This window comes from Enhydra lutris, unplaced genomic scaffold (genome assembly GCF_002288905.1).
Source record: "Enhydra lutris kenyoni isolate GAN:26980312 unplaced genomic scaffold, ASM228890v2 scaffoldscaffold34, whole genome shotgun sequence".
Lineage (NCBI taxonomy): Eukaryota > Metazoa > Chordata > Mammalia > Carnivora > Mustelidae > Enhydra > Enhydra lutris.
The window spans coordinates 12092196-12103037 of NW_019154118.1; the positions used below are offsets into that span (position 1 = coordinate 12092196).

Below are 10842 nucleotides of genomic sequence, written 5' to 3' on the forward strand. Positions count from 1 at the left end.
CCTTGCCAGTACCGGGGCCCCGCCCCTCTCTTAAAGCGACAGCGCTGCCCGAGCCTGCTCCGGGCCGGGCACAGGCTGTAGCGTCCGGGAGCTGCTGCGCGGAGGACTCCAGCGCACGAGGGCTGCGGGTGTGCGTGGGTTCCGGGGAGTCGCTCCCAGCGCCTCACCCTTCTCCACGGCTCGCCCATTGAGTCAGCTGGGCCTGCAGACGCCAGATCAACCCGTGTCAAGTTTAATGTGGTTCGTGTGGTTCTAGATGGGTTAATAATGGAAATTGGGCGAATTGATGGATGACAGTAATGAACCATAAAGCCAAGCCCTGTAGGCCCAGATAAAAGCTTTTGCTTCGGAAAGACCATGCAAAATCCGGAGGATTGTTGTGGCCGGTGGAGACCAAGCTCCTGCCCGCTGGCCAAGTACCAGACCAAAAACCGACCGTGCTCTTCAGGACTTCTCGAGATAGTGACTTCAGGGCAAAGATTGGGAGCTCTGGCTCTCAGACTTGGGAGAGGAGAGGGGTGGAGGGAGAGGGCAGGGTGGAAAAAAGGAGAGAAAGGGGAAGATGGAAGGAGGAAGGAGGGGGACAGGGAAAGTGGGAAGTGGAGGGAGGGTGGAGGGAGAAGGAACAGAGAAAGAACGCTTTCTAATTATAAAGGTGTTCAAAATGCAGTGGGTTGGTTTTCATTCGGGAATGAGCAACTTGTCAATGAAAGAATTCGACGGAAGACTAGATCATCCTTGCTCAGCGGGGATGCATAAGAGAATTCGCATCATAGGTTAGATAAAACTACTCCCACCTCAAAGAAGTAGGGAGTCTTAACCACACTCACACCCACCTCACACTGCACACACTGTGAACTTGGCTTGGGGATATTAATGCTCTTTCATTTGGAGACAAAGTTACTGTCTTCAGTCAAGGACAATGGCCCCACTTGGTTTAATGGAAAAGAGAAAGAGTAAACCTAGCTGCTCTTTTTCAGGTAATAATAATAATAAGACCTAGCATGTATTGGGCTCTCTTGTCCATCATTGTGCTAAGCATAGTAAATGAATTGACTCATTGAGTGTTTATGACCCTTAAGGGGTGTATACAATTATCATCCCAGTTTGCAGTTGACAAAACTCAGCTTAGAAAAGTTGAGGAAGATCATAGAGCTGGTAGGTGTATAATGAAAGCTTTTATTGACTGTGGTGCCTGGATATGTTGCTTCTGCCTCTCCAGCCCCACGCCCTTATCCATGTGCATCATAGTAACCTAGCCTCACACACATGGGGTTCTCCAAAAATGTCAACTCCTTTCCCTGCTTGGAGTGTGGGGGAGGGATGGTGACCAGAGCCCATGAACAGTTTTGTTTTGTTTTGTTTTTTAATTTATTTGACAGATAGAGATTGCAAATAGGCAGAGAGGCAGGCAGAGAGAGAGGAAGAAGCAGGCTCCCTGCTGAGCAGAGAGCCTGATGTGGGGCTCGATCCCAGAACCCTGGGATCATGACCTGAGCCGAAGGCAGAGGCTTTAACCCACTGAGCCACCCAGGCGCTCCCCATGAACAGTTTTTTTTTTTTTAATTTATTTATTTGTCAGAGAGAGAGAGAGAGAGAGAGAGAGAGAGAGAGTACGCACAAGCAGGCAGAGTGGCAGGCAGAGGCAGAGAGAGAAGCAGGCTCCCCGCCAAGCAAGGAGCCCGATGCGGGACTTGATCTCAGGACCCAGGATCATGACCTGAGCCAAAGGCAGCGGCTTAACCCACTGAGCCGCTCAGGCATCCCCATGAACAGTTTTTTGATGCTGCTTTCTAAGGCATCTAAGGGTTTTACCAGGGGAAATGACACAGCTGAATTCTGTTGGGCTAGAATCGCTTTTCTAAAGAAAGTTCAGTGGTGGTAGAAGTGGGGAGATAAGGACTACTAGGGTTTAGCAACAATGTGCATAATTCTGCCTTCTGCTTGTGTAAGGGAGGAGGGAGAGTTCATGCTTCCTGGGTGAGAGCTTCTGTCCAAGCGGAGGAAGCTTCCTGGAGCCTTTTACGAAGTGCTTTTCCAGAGCAGGGAACAAAAAGACAGGACTGGGCTAAGAAAACCATACCTAGTAGACTAACCTCCGGGGGTGTGTTCCGTAAAGGATGCTGGACCTTACCCAATATTCTGAATTTCTTCCAAATGCCTGGGTTGAGAATCAAAGGATCTGGAGGCTAGTTGGGAGGTAGTAGTTGGGAGTAGTCTGTGGAAGTATTTTGTGGAAGCACGAAACAAATAATAACTCGAATTTATCAAGAACTTACTATATGCTGGTGCCGTTCTTAGTTTCCTACATATGTAAGTCATTTACTCCCTTAAGACATTAAAGTGGATCCTGCCATATTATCAGAGGCCCCTTGACGAGTGAAGATATTGATGCAGACAGAGATCAAGTATCTTGTTCAAGGTCACAAAGCTAGTAAATGGAAGAGCCAGGATTTGAGCGCTTAAAATTTGTCCTAACAACCACTTACTGCCATGGTTATGGCGATGAAGAGATGTCGACCATTAAAATAACTTGGTTACCTTTTGGACTCATCCTAAGCCCCTTGACACAAAATTGCTGGATTTCTGTTTCTCCAGAAAAATTGAATTAATAGGTCTCTCTCCCTGCCTTCGGGCAGACTGTAAGAGGAAATGATGGATATAAAAATAGTTTTTGGTAGCCTGGGAAAATCACTATGGAAAACCAGACTCCTTGGATGGGAACTGTTTGGTCTAGAGTGCTTTGACAGAAATCCCAGGCTGGCTTTCTCAGCCTGCTTCCCTGCTTAAATTTAGGACTGCCACCGTTTGTCCTGCCCAGGATAGAGCCCTGGCAATCAGGATGCAATGTACTTCCATTGTGTTAAATTTGAAACTCTAGGGGAAGCTTTACACATGTCCCTGTCGCTGTAGTACACAGGAAAGAGGGATGACTCTTCACCGGACAGGGTGTCTGACAGCAGTGGGAAGGAGGAGGGGGGAAGGAGAGTGGTCCCGACCCATTAGCATCAAGCTACTCCCTCAGAAGGGACAGCACATCGTCCTGTCCCTCTGCGCCAAAAGTTCATACCAAAGTCCGCCCTGGACCATGAACTTGTTTTTGTTCGCGTCGGCACTGTTTAATTCCAGTGGTAGCCCTCCTGAAATAGTCACAGGGTCCAGTTCACTGCACTCGTAAGTTCAGAAGCCTGTCTTTGTCTTTTTCTTCTCTTTTTGAGAAAAGGTCAAGTGGCTGCAGAATGTTTCCAGTCCCGAGGGTTGGGATGTTGCTTTGGCAATGGAAGGCAGTTTTTGCATCACTGGGACTGATTTTAGCCCCTGGACTCCAAGGGGATTCCTCATGGCCAGAAGATTTTGAAACTGTGCGGTAAGGAAAGAAAGGACAGGCATGGGAGGGCTCCAGCACTGGGAATCGGGGTGCCGAGATGTGTCGGCTGTGACTTGGATATGTTCTCTGCCCATTTCTGAGCTTAAGCTTACTCACCTGCCAAATGAGGGTGTTGGCTTTGGCTGGGGCTCCCTTGGACTTTGCCAAGGGACCCTTTATGGGCAGGGGTTGTTGGGGTTATCAACTGGAGGTGGTGTGGTCCTTTCTTCCTCTTCTCAGAGCGGGTGCACTTTGTCAGCTTGGTATCAGGGGGGTTTTATGTAAGGTTTTCTGTGGGAAGGTGGTTCAGAGGATCAGAGAACATTTTGAAAACCACTACACTAGCTAATCTTTAATGCCCAGTCTAGTTCAGAGAGACCGTAACTTAGTAAAAGTGAACGTAAAGAGGAATGGAGTGGAACTGGCAAGAGGGGAGGGGGCTGCTGGGAAGAGGGTGAGGGGCGGGCTGGGGATAGAGCAGGTTCCACACAGGTAGCATGTTAGAGAACAGACTCTACCATTAGAAGAAATGATAATTATGTGACTCAACAGAATGCTACAGTGTGAATCAGATTGCAATACAAATAAATCAGTATGTTATATATCTTAAATTTACAGGATGTTGTAGGTCAATTACACCGCAATAAAAGAAAACATTAAAAAAAAAAAAAAGGCATGTCAATCCTACCCTGTCCTGAGGCACAATTCAAACAGATCTAAGGACCTCAAGATTGGGGACTATTTCACAGTATTATATTTGTCCTTAAGACTTATTATAGGCGCATGGAAAGTCTATGGTTAGGGTTAGGGCTAGGGTAAAGCCTACCCTAACATGGTAAAGCCTACCCTAACATGGTAAAGCCATGTGACACGGGAGGAAAACTAAGGCAGAAACACAGTTTGGAGCATCACTCCAAACCAACACAAAGCTTGTATTTTTCCTCACACATTGGAAAAATTAAGATCCCTCCCTCTGTTACAAAAGGAAGACAGAGAGAGGGGGGGAGAGATTTATTTATTTATTTATGCATGCTCATCTTTGAACAAAAATCCCAGCTTGTCATTCTGGAATCCTAGTAGGAGACACTCCATTGTCCCTGTTTTCTCTTTGTAAAGACCTTATCCCTAATGTCATTGCCCCAGGGTTTGTGTTTCCGACTTGCACTTAACAATAGAAGCATTGTGAAATACGGTAGAAGCTAAAAGAAAAAAAATAAGAAGGGTTTTCCCTTGTCTCACACCACTTCCTTTTTGTAAAAGCAGCAAAAGGGGAAATTTTATTTCTAAGAAATAGAATAAAACTTAATAGCTAGGTATGAAGCAAAAAAAACAACCAACAAACCTTCCCTTGGACTTAAAAGAATGGCAGGAGCATCTGGCTGGTTCCTTCTGTAGAGCACTCTTGATCCCAAGGTTGTACTTCCAACTCCAAGTTGGGTGTAAAGATCACTTAAAAATAAAATCTTACAAAAATAAATAAAAGCGTGGAAACAAGAGTCATGAACCAAGATAATTGGAAAAATAATTTTCACCATTTAAAAATTCAATGGGATGCCTGGGTGGCTTAGTCAGTTAAGTGTCAACTCTTGATGTCAACTCAGGTCTTGACCTCAGTGTCGTGAGTTCGAGATTTGCATTAGACTGCACCCTGGGTGTGGAGCCTACTTAAGAAAATTTTTAAAAAATAAATAAATAATAAAATAAAATAAATAAATAAAAATTCAGTGATCTTAGGGGTTATAAGATATAATTTTTGAATATTTTTAAAAATGTAAGTTTATTTTAAAATTCTACAAAAGACATTTTAATGAATCTTTGTGGGATTGTGTACGTTGCTTTAGATATGTTTTTCCAATTCATGCATAATACACTGGAAAAAAAAAACAATGGGCTTCAGATAGAGTCAGATTTGCTAAACCCCACGAAGAATTTTTTAATTTTTATTTTTTAATTTAAATTAATTAACATGTAATGTATTATTAGTTTCAGAGGTAGAGATCATTGATTCATCATCTTATATAACACCCAGTATTCATTGCATCACGTGCCCTCCTTAATGCCCAACATCCAGTTACCCCATCCCCCACCTCCCTCTGCTCCAGCAATCCTGTTTGTTTCTTGTGATCAAGAGTCACTTTTGGTTTGTTTCCCTCTCTGATTGCATCTTGTTTTATTTTTTCCTCTCTTTCCCCATGATCCTCTGTTTTGTTTCTAACATTCCACATATGAGTGAGATCATATGATAATTTTGTTACTCTGATTGACTTATTTCACTTAGCATACCACCCTCTAGTTCTAGCTACACCATTGCAAATAGAAAGAGGTTTTTTTTTTGATAGCTGAGTAGTATTCCTTTGTATAAATATATGCCACATCTTCTTTGTCCATTCATCTGTCACTGGACATCTGGGCTCTTTCCATAGCTTGACTATTGTAGACATTGCTGCTATAAATATTGGGGTGCACGTGCCCCTTCGGATCACTACGTTTGTATCTTTGGGATAAAATACCCAGTAGTGTGATTGCTCTGTCATAGGGTAGCTCTATTTTCAACTTTTTGAGGAACCTCTATACTGTTTTCCAGAGTGGCTGCACCAGCTTGCATTCCCACCAACAGGGTAGGAGGGTTCCCCTTTCTCCGCATCCTCGCCAACATCTGTCATTTCCTGAGTAGTTAATTTTAGCCATTCTGACCAGTATGAGGTGGTATCTCACTGTGGTTTTGATTTGTATTTCCCTGATGGCAAGTGATGTTGAGCATTTTTTCATGTGTCTGTTGGCCATTTGGATGTCTTCTTTGAAGAAATGTCCGTTCATGTCTTCTGTTCATTTCTTGATTGGATTATTTGTTCTTTGGGTGTTGAGTTTGATAAGTTCTTTATAGATTTTGGATACTAGCCCTTTATCTGATATGTCATTTGCAGATATCTTCTCCCATTTTGTCCGTTGTCTTTTGGATTTGCTGACTGGTTCCTTTGTTGTGCAAAAGCTTTTTATCTTGATGTGTTCTGCTCTAGGATTTTGATGGATTCAAGTCTCACATTTAGGTCTTTTATCCATTTTGAGTTTTTATTTGTGTATGTTAAGAGGATGGTCCAGTTTCATTCTTCTGCATATGGCTGTCCAATTTTCCCAACACCATTTATTGAAGAGACTTTTTCCCATTAAAAAATTTTTCCTGCTTTGTTGAAGATTAGTTGACCATGGAGTTGAGGGTCTATTTCTGGGCTCTCTATTCTGTTCCGTTGATCTATGTGTCTGTTTTTGTGCCAGTTCCATAACGTCTTGATGAATACAGCTTTGTAATAGAGCTTTAAGTCCAGGATTATGATGCCACCAGCTTTTGTTTTCTTTTTCAACATTCCTTTGGCTATTTGGGGTCTTTTCTATACACAATTTAGGATTATTTGTTTCAACTCTGTGAAAGAAGTTGATGGTATTTTGATAGGGACTGCACTGAACATATGGGTTGCTATAGATAGCATGACATTTTAACAATATTTGTTCTTCCAATCCATGAGCATGGAACATTTTTCCATGTCTTTGTGTTTTCCTCAATTTCTTTCATGAGTATTCTATAGTATTCTGAGTACATGTCCTTTGCCTCTTTGGTCAGGTTTATTCCTACATAGCTTATGGTTTTGGGTACAATTATAAATGGAATCGACTCCTTCATTTCTCTTTCTTCTGTCTCATTGTTAGTGTATAGAAATGCAACTGATTTCTATGCATTGATTTTATGTCCTTCCACTTTGCTGAATTCATGTATGAGTTCTAACAATTTTGGGGTGGAGTCTTTTGGGGTTTCCACATAGAGTATCATGTCATCTCTGAAGAGTGAGAGTTTGACTTCTTTGCCGATTCGAATGTCTTTTATTTCTTTTTATTGTCTGATTGCTGAAGCCAGGACTTCTAGTACTATATTGAACAACAGTGGTGATAGTGGACATCTCTACTATGTTCCTGACCTTAAGGGAAAACCTCTCAGTTTTTCCCCATTGAGAATATTTATTGTGGGCTTTCTTCTATGGCTTTTATGATATTGAGGTATATTCCCTCTATCCCTACGCTGTGAAAAGTTTTAATCAAGAAAGGATGCTATACTTTGTCAAATGCATTTTCTGCATCATTTGAGAGAGTCACACGGTTATTGTCCTTTCTTTTATTAATGTAGTGTGTCAGGTTGACTAGTTTATGGATGTTCAACCACCCTTGCAGCCCAGGAGTAAATCCCACTTGGTTGTGGTGAATAATCCTTTTACTGTACTGTTGGATCCTATTGGCTAGTATCTTGGTGAGAATTTTTGCATCCATGTTCATCAGGGATATTGGTAATTCTCCTTTTTGGTGGGGTCTTTTTTTTTTTTTAAGATTTATTTATTTATTTATTTGACAGACAGAGGGAGATTGAGAAAGAGTACAAGCAGGGAGAGCAGCAGGCAGAGGGAGAGGGAGAAGCAGGCCCCCTTCTGAGCAAGGAGCCTGAAATGGGGCTCAACCCCAGGACCCTGGGATCATGATCTGAGCCAAAGACAGATGCTTAACCAACTGAGCCACCCAGGCACCCCCTGATGGGCTCTTTGGTTTTGAGATCAAGGTAATGCTGGCCTCTAGAAAAAATTAGAAAGTTTTCTTTCCATTTCTATTTTTTTGGAACAGTTTCAGAAGAATAGATATTAATTCTTCTTTAAATGTTTGGTAGAATTCCCCTGGGAAGCCATCTGGCCCTGGACTCTCGTTTGTTGGGAGATTTTTGATTACTCCTTCAATTTCTTTGCTGGTTATGGGTCTGTTCAGGTTTGCTATTTCTTCCTGGTTAAGTTTGGTAGTTTGTACATCTCTAGCAATGCACCCATTTCTTCAAGATTGCCTAATTTGTTCACACATAGTTGCTCATAATATGTTTTTATAATTGTATTTCTTCAGTGTTGGTTGTGATCTCTCCTCTTTCATTCATGATTTTATTTGGGTCCTTTTCCTTGTGTTTTTAATAAGTCTGTCCAGGGGTTTATCAATCTTACTAATTCTTTCAAAGAACCAGCTCCTAGTTTCATTGATCTGTACTGTTCTTTTGATTTCTATTTCATTGATTTCTGCTCTTATCTTTATTCATTCTCTTCCTCTGCTGGGTTTAGGCTTTATTTGCTGTTCTTTTTCCAGCTCCTTTAGGTGTAAGGTTAGGCCCACCAAGATTTAATACCTAACCTAATAGCAATTTCAGCCTCTCTCAGGAGTGGAATTTTAAACCAATCAGTCCAGAATAAGCTGATCAGAACTAGTAAGGTAATCTACCTAAGACCCCTGCCTTCCCCCTAAGAGAAGGTGGCCTTGCCTTGAATGATCCTTTTTTTTTTTTCTTTTGCTAATTAACCCCCTGGTCCCATCCTAGTTCTGTCTAGAAAAATCCATCCATTTTGCACAGCTCCTAGGCATCCCTCTTTCCTTGCTAGATGGGATACTGCCTGATTCATAAATTGTTGAATAAAGCTGATTTGACCTTCACATTTACCCAGTTGAATTTTGCCTTTTAATAATGCAATATAAACATAAATAACTTATGACCTATATAAACAGGGAAAATTTTGCTTATTATCAAGCCATAGGTAGACCAACACTCTGGCTGATGATAAGTCTTGCATCTCCATTCAAGAATGAAAATATTAAAACTGCCTCCCTTACCCTCTGCCTGCTCTATCCTCTCTCCAAACCACCCTAGAAGGTATTTACCCACACCTTCTGACAAGCCCCAATCTAGGGTAGGTTTGGAAAAGTAAGCAAGGCAATTTACTTCCGTTTCTTCATCTTTAAAATGGAAACAAACATTTACCTCATAGGATTTTTGTGATAATTAAGTGGATCAGGAATATGAAAGTAGCAAGCAAGGTGCCACATGGTGGAGGCCACTTGTTGAGGGCTTAATGAAACTGTTTTTTCTCTGTGTACTCCTCCCCTTCCCATTCTCACAACATGTAGTTTCTTTGTTCAATTAGATCTTAGGACTATAGAACTAGATCTCTCATGACATGTAGTTTCTTCATTTAATTAGATCTCAGGACTCTGCAACTAGATCTCTCACAAATGACATGTAGTTTCTTTGTTTAATTAGATCTCAGGACTCCGGAACTATATCTCTCACGACATGTAGTTTCTTCGTTTAATTAGATCTCAGGACTACCGAACCAGATAATCATGATCCACGGTCCGCATGGATCAATTTGAGCTATTTAGCTACTTTCTGTTTTCAGTTCATTTTTATTTTTATATTTTTTTCAATCCTGTGTCTTTATTAAAGAGAGTTAGAAAGACACTCTACCTGATGGCCAAGGAGTAGGTACTGGGCAGAAAGGTGGGGTGGGCTCAGGCACAGGAGATTCAATGGCACAGGAGACCCATTCCTGGCAGTGGCTGAAGAGATACCCAAGGGTGAGCTTTCAGGCTCTGGGGCAACCAGCTGGTTCTGCAGGGGGTGCAGGGTAAACTGGGTTGGCGCCACCCTGCCTTGTCTACCTAGATCATCTCCTGGTTCTGATCTTGTTTATTGCCTCCCTTGTCTGCCTCATTGGCCTCTCCAGCTTCTGGTGACTGCTGGTAGTCATCCACTGCATCCATGTCCTGCAGGTCCTCTTTGTCCTCTTTACTGTCCTCATCATCATCTCCATCTTCCTATTCCTTGTCATCATAGTGCTCTCAGGATAGCTTGCCAGTAGGTACCAGGTTGTCATCTCTGTCTATGATACTCTGTAGTCAGGCTCAATGGTCTTGTTCTTGCTGTTGCTATAGCTCTATCTCGTCCACGCAGGGCCAATCCAGATCAAGCCACAGTGCTCAGTCACACGGGGGAAGAGTGAGGGAAACAAGATGGACATGGCTCCTAGACTGGGGTAAAGGGTCAGGTGAATCCAGCTTTCAGATGTGTTTAGTCTGGGCTTTTATTGGGTTATGGTACAATTTGGGGATGGGGTGCAGTAGAAAATAGGAGGCAAGTAGCTCTTAAGTCTTGGATCCTCCACTTACTAGCTGTTTGATCTTCGCCAAGTCACTGAACCCCTCTGAGCCTCAGTTTCCTTATCACACCAGGAGGCAGCAGCTGGCTATCAGATCATTTTTTTTTAAAGATTTTATTTATTTATTTGACACACAGAGAGAGAGAGATCACAAGTAGGCAGAGATGCAGGCAGAGCGAGAGGGGGAAGCAGTCTCCTGCGGAGCAGAGACACTGATGTGGGGCTCGATGCCAGGACCCTGGGATCATGACCTGAGCCGAAGGCAGAGGCCTAACCCACTGAGCCACCCAGGCGCCCCTATCAGATCATTTTTAATAATATAATAATCATACACAAACCCTTGACCTAGAGCAAACATTAGGACCTTGACAATAACCTACGTCTTATCAGTTGACCACTCTCTCCTCCAGTGAGCCCATTCCCTGCCCCCCCATACCCCAGGAGCTTTATCTTGTGTTCTATAGTCATCAT

At 42.7% G+C, this 10842-nt stretch overlaps 1 pseudogene; it reads right to left on the bottom strand.

The window, feature by feature from the left end:
* Positions 1-9874: 9874 nt before the first annotated feature.
* LOC111153946 lies at positions 9875-10239 on the bottom strand (annotated as a pseudogene).
* Positions 10240-10842: the final 603 nt, after the last annotated feature.